Source organism: Lepisosteus oculatus, chromosome 5 (genome assembly GCF_040954835.1).
Source record: "Lepisosteus oculatus isolate fLepOcu1 chromosome 5, fLepOcu1.hap2, whole genome shotgun sequence".
Taxonomy (NCBI): Eukaryota; Metazoa; Chordata; class Actinopteri; order Semionotiformes; family Lepisosteidae; genus Lepisosteus; species Lepisosteus oculatus.
The window spans coordinates 26628477-26642619 of NC_090700.1; positions in this window are offsets into that span (position 1 = coordinate 26628477).

Consider the following 14143-nt stretch of genomic DNA (forward strand, 5'->3'; position numbering starts at 1 on the left):
AGTCAACGAATATATATCTAGTCTTCAGAAGATCTGGGAAAAGGCCAGGAGATCTCTCACACTCACTGCCGACAGACAGAAGAAAGCTGCAGATAGACAACACCGTGCTTTCCCTCAACTGAGATGAGATCAACTCTTTTGGCTGTCTACACGTAACATCCCTCTTAGACAGTCACAAACTGGGACCTCGTTATATCAGATCTTTCAGTATCACAAATTATCAAATTACTATAGTCTCTTACCACCTGGTCCTGCCACCCATGCTCAGAGTCCATCCCACTTTCCACACCTCTTTAATCAAACCTTTTCACTGATCAGCTCTTTCATGTCCTCAGCCTAGACCTCCTCCTCAAAGACATAGATGGACTACCCGCATACACTGTTAACAAGATTTTGGATTCTCGCTTGCACCGAGGTTCTCTCAATACCTATTGGATTGAACCAACCGTAACAGTCCCCATCAATACAGTGTGGGGAAATAATTATCAAATACTAGCTGAATGCTTGGATACATATAGCACTCTCCAGATGTATTCACAACCCCAAACAATTATAACAAAAACTGTCATATAACAGAATGTGTTATAGATTAGATAATGAGATGTGATTACAACATTTTTTAATCTCATACGTTAGGCAAACGTTCAAGGTCAAATTCTTCAACAAGGGCGGTACTTTTAAAGCGGAGACGAATGAACCGAAAATTTTTGGCGCTACCTCTCTTTAAAGCCCTGGCCAGATATGAAAACATATCCTTTCAGCAACAAAGTGAAATTTACATGATAGGCTACCTCAAACTGTTAGTTACATGACTGTGTATGTTGCTTAAACCACTCCTGTTTGGCTTTTTAGTTATGGAGGTGGGAAGACAACCTCTCCCCTTCCCTCTGGGTGCTTGACTTGTCGCCATCTTTAACTGTTCCATGTCTAAATAGCAGTAGGAAGAGAAAGTTAAAAAAGTTAATACCAGCTACAATACAACTGTATTTTTGTTGTAAGGGGGAGCAAAACATCAGTATTTACTACTAGTAATTAGTGTAGTATTAATAGAAATCTGAGCCTAAATATAAAGTTAAAATCTCGACAAACAAAGAAACGTAGGAAATGTGCACTTTTTCTGCAACAGAAATACACATAGAAAATAAATCATTTTTGACATCTCAAATCAGTTTTGATCAAGGTCTCCAAAACGAACAAGAAAAATAACATTTTCAGAGAGCAATTGTGTTGTATTTATGTAGAATAGGTGATTAGATTTATGAGCAATCTAATTTCTTATTCATTTAAACAGCACTATCTCTGCTTGTCATAGATGTTCAGGAAAGGGTGAATGGAAGAAGTCATGTCAAGTGCACTAATTCGGTGACCTTTAATAGCAATTGTCTGTAGGAACAAATGATAGAGAAAACTTAAGCTTTTTTAGGCTAAAACTAAAATTCAGTCTACAAATTAAGGCAAATGAAAATTTAGGACGTTTAAGATTTTTTAGGACATTAAAGATAAAGATGTAAAAAATGTAAAAATACAAAAATGCCCTTGAGCAAATAGAAATGGAGCAGGTGTTACTTTGAAATAAGCAAACAGAAAAAAGCCATGACTAGACATAAGATAAGATCACTTTATTAGCCATATACCATTTCTTGTATTAGGAATCTGTCTTTTCACATACCCCAGCTTGCTCTTAATGAGACACACAGCTTGGGATTAGAGAACAGGGTTGGCAATTATACAGCACCTCTTGAGCATCTAGGTTAAGGGCCTTGCTCAGGAGCCCAAGGGAGTAGGACTGGTCTGCCAGCCATGGGATTTGAACCAGCAACCTTCTAGCCACAGGCACAGATCCTGAGCCACAGAGCCACCACTCCACATCTGGTTATCACTACATATCCATCTGTGGCATAGTGCAGAAGAGGGATGCAGGAACACTTGCAAAAGCTTAGATTTACAAAAAAAATCACAGAAAGGTGTGTGTTACAAAAGAACATGCAAACATGAAATAGATTTGGCAGAGAGTGAGGGGCTTGAATAATCAGGTGTATTTCTGTCAGGGAGAGTATGAAGGTTTGATGGGATAGAAAGTCAGAAAATTAGCACACATAAAAACAGCAGTTCTGTCAGAGAGCCTTATATGAATTAATAGCAAACATGGTTTCATGGAGGGCTTCACAAATAGTTGGGTATTCAGGTAGATTGCAAGGCAAAATAATTTTAAAATATATTTCGTTAAATCAAGTCAGTCTTTGCAACACATAAAATACATTTTTCCAAGAAAGCAATTTAGCCTTTTTCACTAATGAAATCACTAAATAAAGACATAAATATAGAAATCTAAAGATTTTTTATTCAATGTTGGTAGCATAATGAACTGTCAGATTGAGCTATGTGTATATTTTGTTGCAGAGTTGCTGCAAGATGTTAAAAGTGAAAACAGGTATTTATAGATGACTCATCTCAAAAAGATTTTCAGAATAATTATAAATCTAGCAGGATAGCGAAAGCACAGAAAATAGGTAGTTAGATTGATCAGATTAGTATGCAAAGCCATTAAGGAAAGACGTTGTGAGAAGACTGACGAACCAGTATACTTTAGATCTTTTTTTCTGAACCAGGGAAAATCTGATCAACTTTCTCTATAACAATAATAAAAAACTTTATTTTAAATAGCACCTTTAAAAGTAGCATCTCAAAGCAATACAGTAGGTGTAACCACCTACCACAAAGTTACAAAGTTAAAAAAAACACTGATTACAAAGTAAATACATATAAGAAAGACAAGCAGTTAGAAGTGCTATTGAAATTAGAAAATGAAGCTGATACAGACACTAAATAAGTCTTCTGAAAAGAAAGGTTTTGAGGTTAGATTTAAATGCACTCAGGGTAGGTGACTGTGATATCACTGGGGATACAACTCCAGAGCTCTGGGGTGCAGCTAAAGAAGGTCCTGTCACCAAGAGAATGTAGATGTACTTGAGGAAGACCCTAATCAGAAGGACAACGGTTACAAAGTGGGGAGCAGAAAGATAATAAGCTAGATAGGTACTGAATGAGGATGAGGATTTTGAAGTTGACTCAAAACCTGATAGGAAGCCAGTGCAAAGACTCGAAGACAGGTGTAATGCAACCCGATCAGGATTCTGGCTGTCAAATTCTGAACATATTGCTCAGTGTGGATTTAATTACCCCAGTGAACAGGATGTGGATTTATTAATTCTAGAAAAAAACCCTTTCTTGATTTCTTTAGTTCCCTTTAAAAGAAACTAAATCAGTGTGATATTCCACAATGCAGAGTACTACAGTATGTGGTCGGTATTTACAGTACATATGATATTTGTGATTTAAACAAATTAACACAAGCAGTTATTGAGGATTTAACTGTACGCTGAGTTATTGCAGGGTGCAAGACTAGAGATGTAGGTAGGAAAAAGATAATTTTGGGAAAGTTGAGGAATACACTGATAACAAGAACACTTCCTAAAAGGGTTAGGCATACTTTCGACAAATGGACAGGAGATGTTATAGACTGCAGAGGAAGATGATGAAGTTAACAGATTATATGTTTACATAGATACTGAAATGAGGATTGTTTGCACATGAATTGAAGGATTGGACATCCACAGAGCCAGCATCTTAAGATGTTTATATTTAGAGGCAATTTGTTTAAATAACTAACTAGGTATGGATACTGATGTGTAAGAGAGGTGGAAAGGCTGTTTCTTTATGCCAGCACTATAAAATAATTTATCCTCAGTGAGATGCTGCCATCTCCATCCAGACAGTACTTTTACTTCCATCCATTTTCTAATCTCTTTATCCAGTACAGAGGATTTGGAGCCTATCCCTGCAAGTAACGGATGCAAGGCAGAATACACCCTGGACATAGTGCCAGTGCATCACAGGGCAGACAAATACACACAAACACACACACACCAGGGCCCGGAAATCATTTGGAGAAAACCCACAGAACTCAGAAAGAACATTCAAACTCCACACACACAGGATGGCAGGAATTGAAATTAGGGCCCCAGTGCTGCAAGATAGCAATGCTAACCACTTTGCCACCATAACACATGAATGGATAGCTTAGTTATCTTTCTAGTTAACAGATCTGTATGCATAATTTAATTTTGAAAGCCACATCTGGTACTGCTGTTGTATTTATGAAAAAACATACAAAAAGCATGCTAACAGCTGTGCCATCCTTAGTTAATTATTTTATTTTTATAAACAGTTAACATTGTTAGCAACATTTTTTAAATCATATTTTACCCAATTTTTCTTTAATTTTGTATTCCACTTATTTTCTGATAGTCAGATTTAATGTATATTTGAACAATGAAAATATTTTTTACGAGATGTGGGGAAAAATGCAACAATTTATTACAGTTCTAAATTTTATATTATATTATTGATTACTAAAAGTTTATGCTAACACCCAACTTTCTTATTTAGATGGATTTAAAACAATGAACTAATTGTGATTCAGAAATACAGTCAAGAATAGTTTTGTGGTGTTTGTATAGATTAAACTTTTCTAAAATGTATAACAAAATTAAAGACGATTAAAATCTGTAATCTTTCCACGTGTAATGTCATTAGAAAGTACAATAAGTTCCTGCTTTGTCTAATGATGATATAAAAAATAATCTAAGTGGTGAGAAAGCTGTGCTTAATGATAATTAAGGGACTTACAGTAGAAGGCAAAGAAAATTATTTACGTTGTTTAATTTTAAACACTAAATTATAATAGCAGACGCAATTGGTGTCATTCGCACATAATTATACATTATTCTGACAGAAGAAGACAAAAGTCACAATTACAGTAGGAGAATAATTAATTTTCTTGTTGATATTTCTCAGCAAATTTCCAACAGCTTTACCATTTATTGTAGGGATTTATAAATCAAAACATATATTACCCGCAATAAAACTTTATACCATGTGAACAGCTGTAGAAACATCTCAACCAGATTAGCAAATAAAGCCTGAATGATTTCATCTTGATTTTAGAGTGAACACACATACAGTACATGTATTTCATTATATAATGCAGCAAAACATGTACAGTATAGAGTATATACTTTTTCACCTCTTTCAATTTTTCTAGTTTTTTATTTGCATTTGATTGTGCAATGTGTAGAATGGTATTGCATAGTTTAGTATGGTAGGGTATTTAATGTGTTTGGTGTTTTCACATTGATTAAAATTCATCTGGCTGAAGCAAATGTATGAAGAACAGTAACAAGATGAATCAATATAGTTTTACGTGACCAAAAATGTGACCACTAATGTGCAGTGAAGTCAGAGGTTGCATACTGTAGGCAGTAGCTATTTTCACATCTTAATTTACTGTATGACCAGGCATAAGCCAAAGCTACCCTACTTTCAGCATGTCTGCATTCCACTCTCGTAGCATTTTTAATGTAGCTGACAATATACATTGATTGCATCTCCAAAGCATACAGTATTCTGATTTGTTGTCTAATGCGCAAATAACACAAGCTCCTTAACTTCTTTGTTATTGTATCTTTTTTGTAAACAATATAGCACAGATACCAAAAAAAATCATATCTAAACAACATCCTGTATTTAGTCATTTTGAATCCTATTATACCCTTTAATTAATGCAATTACATTTCAATTCCATTATATTCCTGTCACATACTTTATTAAAATTATACAATCTGCACCGGAAGCAGATGAAATTTATATATATATATATTTATTTATATATACAGGCCATAATATTGTTGTGATAGTGTTGTATGAATGACTGCTTGTGGCGTTAAGCTCTTTGTACTTCTTTTACAAGTTTTATGTAATTAATCTTTGAAATAGAACCACTTCACATCACCAGTTTTGTTGCTTTGTTCAGAAACACAGACAATGATAGCAATATGGTACTATGCAACCCTGGAAATTTAATCTATTTTGTTATGTATTTGTAGGTTTTACACATTACCATGTACTTGTTAGTTTCATTGTGGTTTGAAATACACTCATCAATACCAATTTTTTATACCCCAAAATGTAAAAATAACTTCCTTGCCTACCCTATTCACATAAGTCTATAATGGTATAGAACATTTGGTTCTATGGTAAGAACAACAAGTTTGCGCTCTATATGTTATAGATTGTGGTTTCTGACTGTTTCTCCAACATAGTTAAACACTAGTTTGGAGTTCTCAGGGTGGACTTTTAAATGTTTGATTGCTTTAGTGTCCTCTGAATTTCATTACATTTCCAGTCTTAAGTTCTTAATTTGTCATTCTTGTAATTAGGCCTTAGAAGTTGTTAATTAAATACATTGCAGCAAACAGACCTATACTCTGGATGGCAGCACAGACCTCAGCTGGATGGCAGCACAGAGTTGGCTGAGGAGACAGGAGTTCAGTTCTCGCAAAAAGGGCGTTTATTGCCTCCATCCTGGGCCTTCTTGCAATTCTGATCTTCCTTAATACAGAAAAGGCTTTTATTCTGCTGAGTGGGAGTACACTTTCCATTATACCAAAGAAGTCTGGCTGTGGCTCTAATTTTATATTTAAGATATGATTGCTTTTATCCAGCTGTCTAGCTTCAATTTCTACTACTAATATGCTATTCAAGTATTTCTTGCTCTGTAGTTACACCAGGTGGGACTGTCCTTTGTCATGTTTTTGATTGCCATCACAATTGAACCTTTTAACTGTGTATACATAGATAGAATTATACTGTTTGTTTGTATCCAGACTAATTCATATCACCCAAGGATGTCATTGAGCCATTCTATCTATGTACAGACTATACAAATGCATAGTTTGGATTCTAAAAGGCTGAACAAGCTCATCAGGAGAGCAAGCTCTGTCACTGGGTCTGACCTGGACCCCTTGGAGGTAGTGGCTGAGAGGAGAATGGTGTCCAAACTAGAGGCCATCATGGATAATATCTCCCACCCTCTCTATGACAGGCTTGTAGAAATGAACAGCACGTTCAGCAATAGAATGATTCATCCACGGTGTGACAGGGAGCGCTACAGGAGGTCATTCTTGCCTTCTGCCATAAGACTGTACAATGCATCCACCTTGCATCTGGGCAGAGGCAACATTGACAGGGACCTGTTTCTGGACTGAACACATCTACTGCTACATCTGTTCTTTTTCTTTTCCCGTTTACAACCATTTTTTGTGCAATATATGCCAGGGACCCGTGCAGTACATTTATATTTATATTTACAGTATATCTATATTTACATCTAGATTTATATTCATATGTGCAATACAATTTTTCTGCGTACTGTTCTGTTCTAGTTTGTTCTTTGTGTGTCCTGGACTGTGAATAACTCTTTTAGTGCACCCCTCACTATACTGATTGTATTGTATGTATTGTATTATTGTATACCCTGCTTAAGGGTATAACCACAGTAGAACACAAGGGGTGTGAACTCACAGCCTGTTATAACTGACTTTGGAACCAAATAATAGGCATCAGTTTAATTCAAATATGAGCCCTGATTAATGCAAATCATGTGTTTCCACCATTATTAGTTCAAGTTCAAGTTTACATCTATTTGTCATTTAAGCCATATACTGTACAAGTATACAGTGGAACAAAAGATTGTTCCTCCTGGTCCATGGTGCAAATACAGACAGGACACTGACTTACATATTGTAGACAGAATACACATAGTGCAAAGTGCAAAGAGTGCAAATTACAAGGCAACACTTAATAAAATATACACAACACACTGGGGGGATTTAAACCCTGTTTCTGGAATTGGAGTGGGTGCAAGGTGTTGAGGAGCCTGACAGCCTGCGGAAAGAAGCTGTTACAGAGTCTGGTGGAGCTAGCCCGTACACTGCGATATCTTTTCCCAGATGGTAGGAGGGCGAAGAGTGTATGGGAGAGGTCAACCACTATTCTGGAGGCTCTGTGTAAGCAGTGTTTGTGATAGGTGACAGAAATGGAAGGGAGGGAGGCTCCAATGATCTTTTCAGCTGTTTCCACAAATCGTTGCAGGGTCTTGCAGTCTGAAGTGTAGCAATTCACAAACATTGATACAGCTAGTCAAGGTGCTCCCAGTAGTGCTTCTGTAGAAAGTGGTAAGAATGGGTGGGGGAAGGTTTGCCCTCCTCAGTCGCCGCAGGAAATAGAGACGCTGCTGTGCTTTCTTGGCTAGGGAGGTGGTATTGAGGGACCAAGTGAAGTCATGTGTAATGTGTACACCAAGAAACTTGGTGCTTCTAACTGTCTCCACTGTCAATGGTCTCTTTTGTTTTGTTTACATTAGAGATTTTTGTTTGTGACTCATCGTTGTTGCTAATGAGGCCCACCACTGTCATGTCATCGGCAAACTTGATGATGTAGTTTGAACATTGCTTAGCAGTACAGTCATGAGTCATCAATGTGAACAGCAGTGGGCTGTGCACACAGCCCTGGGGGGTTCCAGTGCTCATTGTGATGGTGCTGGAGATGTTATTACCGATCTGGACTGTCTGAGGTCTCTCAGTCTGAAAGTCCAGAATCCAGTTACAAAGTGAGATGTTAAGGTTCAGCAAGCTTAATTTTTCTGTTAGCTTCTGGGGGATGATTGTATTGAATGTTGAACTGAAGTCAGTGAAAATCATTCTTACATAAGAGTCATTCTTATCCAGGTGGGACAGGACCGGGTGAAGGGCAAGAGATATAGCATCATCAATAGATTGGCTGGGGCGGTATGCAAACTGAAGGGGGTCCAGAGAGGTGGGGAGTCTGGACTTTATGTGGCTCATGACTAGTCTCTTGAAACACTTCATGATAATTGGTGTGAGTTCCACGGGGCGATAATCATTGAGGCAGGACATGGCTGACATCTTTGGCACTGGTATAATAGTGGTGAATTTGAAGCACATGGGGATGACCGCCTGGCACAAGGATATAATAAAAATCTAGTAGATATTTTATTTCAAATCTCGCATTGGGATGGTGTCATAACATTAATCATTGTATTCTTTAATTTTGTATTTGTGCGCTTTGAACAACTATGATTTCAATATATTAAAATCTTATATTTTGTTATCTCCAAGTAGGTTTACGAAACAGGTTTCTACCTCACTTGGTATTCTTGCTTGATTATGACTGTTCTAAGCTGACCAAAAACATACTTGTTTGGGCACTTAAGCAATTCTGGTACTGCATTGGAAACCTTCACTCTTCTGCTCTGTCTTGGTGGCAGATTAGGTTGCTGCTGCTGTCAAGTCAAGTCAAGGCCTTGCTACATGGGGTTTCTGATGCAGCTTTATATTAGGAGTACACATGGGGAGACGTAAAGGAGGTAACCAGTTAGGGTTAGGAGTTTATTTCAGTTCAATTCAAAATACTTTATTCATCCTGAGGGCAGTTTACAATTTAAAATATACTATTTGTTTTAATGTAAACAATTAATGTAAAAAATTAACATTAAAGAACTGTTAATTAAAATTACAGGATTTACAAATAATAATTAATTCATTAAATAGATCAATAAAATAAGTTTATATATTGATATATGTGTTTTTTTATACTGGTGAAAAAATTTGTCAATTTGTTAGGTAACAAAATTAAATTGCCAATATTAATTTCAGTGAAGAACTACTATACTTAGCAATATGGTCACTTCATCCCCGGTTCCAGTGACAAGCAGTTAAACAGGTTATTCAGAGTTCAGCGCTTCAGGGAAAATCCTTTCATTATTTTTATTTTTGAGAACTGTAGAATATACGCTAAGGGCATTTGAAGACTTTGGGGGAAAATATGGTTTTAAATGTTCATGTTTACAAAACAACACACAAATTGAAATATGAGTGGGAACAATGCAGTTTTTTTCACTTAATACAGAAAGTAATAATGACACAAATACACACAATATATACAGCAGATATGCAAGTAGAAAAACAAATCATAAAACCGAAACACAACTAAAAAGTTGTATAAAAAATATATTTTGCTGATGCAAATTTATTATTTGTTTCAAGATATATTTTGAGGGTTTATTTGTATAGCCTAAAATATACAGAACATACCAGGATAAGTGGAATAATAACTGGTTACAAATAATGTGAATGAGACTAGATAGGTGGCTCAGGTTGCTACAGCTTGGTGCTGATAATAACCACGATTTAGAGTTAGATCTTTGCCTTCGTGCCTTGTACTATGCTTCTCTTTGGTGCGACAGGTGTATGTAGGTTCTAACAGAGCATACCTAAAATGTGATTCTAGAACATTTGTACTGTATCTGAAGAGCATACTCCATGCCAATAATAGAAGTTACTGTAACTCATGTAAAATGCTATGTAATTTGGCAATAAAGTCCAGCACCAAATAACTGGCTAAATCTACACATTATTTTATTTTATTATTTATAATTACTTAAATGTCATGTTTATAAAGGCTTTTAGATTTATGCCTGTGCATTCTGAAATTGAGCACTGTTTCCTTTTCTCAATTGCTACAGTATATGTTTTGCTTTTGACTGTTTTGATATAAAATTAAAATTATTGTCTTTTATAAATCACTAAGGCAGTTAAAAGAAAAAAATCAGAGAAAAAGAACAAACTTAATTTTGTTTTAAAACTGATGTGAAACCTAGTGAAGTTTACTGGCCTGATTTGCTAAAAACTCTGACCAGGAACCCTCTGTTTCTAGTCAGGATGAAACAGGATGTGAAAATACTATTTTCCAGGTGCATTTATCTTTAGTTTCTTTGACAAAATATTCTGTTAAACATTTCCTACTGTTTATCTTAATGTAGTTAAGTTGAGGTTAATACACCAAAGTGAAATCCCCTTCTCGTTTAGTATTTTTGCAGAAGTTTTAAACACCTCTGTGATTGTCTTCTTGATAGTGAAGTTATCAATCTGGCTAAATGGAATGTAACTTCAGCAAATTGACCAAAATATGATAATATAATAAAAAATAAAGACTGTAATAAAAACAATCAGTAGAATGTAACTGAATGCATTCTTTGTAAATCATATTATCAGATAAAAAAGGCAGATCTGTTTTTTGAATGAAGGGCATTTGATTGGTTGTAAAAGGAATGGCATAATTATTTTTTATGTGCTGGGATTTGTACAGGTGTTTTTATATCAATCAATATCATACAGAAAAAAATCCTAAATATATAGGGAAATTATTAGTTTTGAGCAAAACACTATTTAACAAATTACTTTTTATTTTTAACAACTTTTAGTGCAATAAATCCTACAGAAATTAATTAAATGTACTCTTTTACAACGACGTGATTGACATCGTATTTGATCATCTGCTCCCTCCAACTCACAGTTACAAAAACCTGTAGAAATACAAAAGTTAGTGTTTTTTCAGACCAGATATAAGGAAATAAGAACAAAGGAAAGGTTGCAAACAACAGAAGTGCAATTAGGCCATTTTAACTACTAACTGCCAAACAGCCCCATCTAGCCTGTTTGGCAGTTAACTGTTACATGACACATGGATCTTATTGAGCCATTTCATGAAATAAACTAGGGTATTAGCTGGGTGGCTGGTTACATATTACAACAAACCTTTACATTAAGATGTACCTCATAATCTAGGTTTTAAATTATTTCCACATACTTCCACTTCTGCCCTGCTGCTACTGTTTCACTGTTCATTCTGAAGATATCTGCAGGGTTGACTTTGTTGGAGTCTTCAAGGCTTTTGAATATGTGTATCACATCACTTCATAATCTTCTTTATTCAAGACTAGAACTGTTAATTTCCTTTAGTCTCTCAGTATAGGACCCCGAGAATGGATCTGGTTTCTCCTCTCTTGATGGACTGCAAGCTTCCATATATTTTCTATAATGAGGTGTACACAGAAATTGGACAAAGTATTCTAAATGAAGCCATCTTGAATGTTTTAACAATACCTTGGACTTGTCTGCATTAAATGTTAACTATCATATCTATCATGTGTTTGACCATTCATGAGTTTTATTTAAATTTGTTTGAATTTCATTTCCTGCTATTAAAATTTGTGTTAATCCTCCTAATTTGGTATATTCTGAAAATTTAATTAGTTTATTAACTGTATGGGAATTAGTAGTGTAAATTCTGAAAATTCTGTTTTCTATGTAATAACCAATCCTCAATCAAAACACTTGTATTTCCTTGAATGACTACTTCATGCAATTTAAGAATTAGTCTTTTTACAGTATGTAAAACGTTATCAAAAGCCTTCTGAATATCTAAATCCACCGTATCATATGCCCTACATGTGTCCATTACTGTTCACAAAACCCTAACAAGTTTGTTTTGCAACTCCAGCTTCTAAATCTATTCTAAACTCTTTCTAGGGATATTATTTTCATATAAGTGCAACTCTAGTTACCTTACATGTAACAGAAGACTTATTTGTCTGTAATTACTAGGTTCAGTTTTCTCACACTTTTTTATGGATGGAGACTGCATTGGCAATTCTCCAGTCAATGGGCATAACCCATGTCTTAAGGGAGTGTTGGGAGTGTTGTGTCAATGGCTTCTGAATAACGTTTCTCACTTTATTGAGTAAAATTGGTAAGATTTCATCAGGACCTGGGAATTTGTTAATCTTGGCTGCTTCTAGTATTTGAAACACTTCTCCCTCTTCTGTGCTAATACTTTCTATCTGCTGCTTGTGGCAAGTTGCTGACTTCTTCCTTAGTGAGTGCCCGAGCAAAGTGCTTCAAGAAGTACAGTATACTTTTAAAAGATTACCATTTTTTCTCATATTTGATATCTTTTATTTCGTCCTTGATAGTTGTTTTGCTGTTGCAGCATTGAAATCATTTTTTATTATTTATTACTACCTCTACTGTGATATTACTTTCATTTTCTCTTTTGGTCTTTCTAATAATCTTTTTTATACCTGCATTTGCAATAGATTTTACTTTTGTTGCTTTGTACAAATTTGGACTATTGTTTTTTTAATATAATTCCTTAAAGCACTTATTTTTTCTGTTATAGTTTTCCTAAAGAATGTGTTAAATTATTTGATTTACTCACTTTTAGAGTTCATTTGTTTTTTCTTCAAGTAAAATTAGTTTCAACTGTTGCCATTTTCCACTGATTTCCGTTTGTCCTATCCCATTTTATTTATCTTATACTGCGTTTAATTCCTTCAGAATGTCTTTCTGGAAATTGTAAACTTTTGTTTAAACTCAATGTCACGCCCGACATCCCTCCCTAGAGGGTGCTCCACTGCTCCCGTTATTGTCCTTGTGATTAAGCTCCCCAGGTGTACCCTCTTAGGTGTATTATTTAAAAAATAGCTCCTCCAGTCCTCGGGGCTCATCATTAGGGTAAAGATGTCGCAAGGCCCGCCTAGCACCAGAAAACCCTACGTCCGTCTCGTGAGGGCATAGACCTCATTCCCGACACCTCCCGCTTCCTGAGCCCGGGGTCTGGATGATCTCGTCCCATCACCCTTGGACCTCCATGTCTTGTCTCTCCGTGTGTTCCCCCTCCCGGGGATTTTAACCTTGTTGCGTCCCAGGATGGATTTCTCATTGATGGACTCTCGAACTGTACCCTGACCTGTCTTTGGACCCGTTTGGATTTGGATGCCGTTCTATGTCTTCCCTGTTCACTGTCTCATGGATTGTCACTATTATTTTGTGCACTATTAAACCCCTGTGTGTTTCCTTTTTACCACGCCTCCTGTTTTCTCCAGCTCTGACCGCATCGCATAGGGTCTACTACAAGATCTGACACGGATCTCAGTCCATGTACGCAACACTCAACCTAAACAATTTTAAAACTTCCAAATACATCATATTATGATCAGAGTTCCCTAATGGTTCTCTCACCTCCCTTTGTATCACTGTGTTTTGATTGTTTGAAAAGACAAGATTAAATACAACAATTTTCTGTTGTGGATACTCTAAAAAACTTGGTTAAAAGCTATAATTAACAATGAAATTAACTTTTACCAGTTTATGTTGTGAACATTGAAATCATGTGTTATATTGCACATAATTTCTTAATTTCATTATTATACCCGAATACTCTTTTTTTACATACAGTATATAGAAACATCCTCCCTTACACTGTTTTCTGTCTCTCTCGTACAGAACAGTAGTAGTACAATACTCGAGTACAGTATGTATTTGCTATGTTACATTAATCTCTGTTATTTTCAGATAGCCAGGTTTCTGTGATTCCAATAACA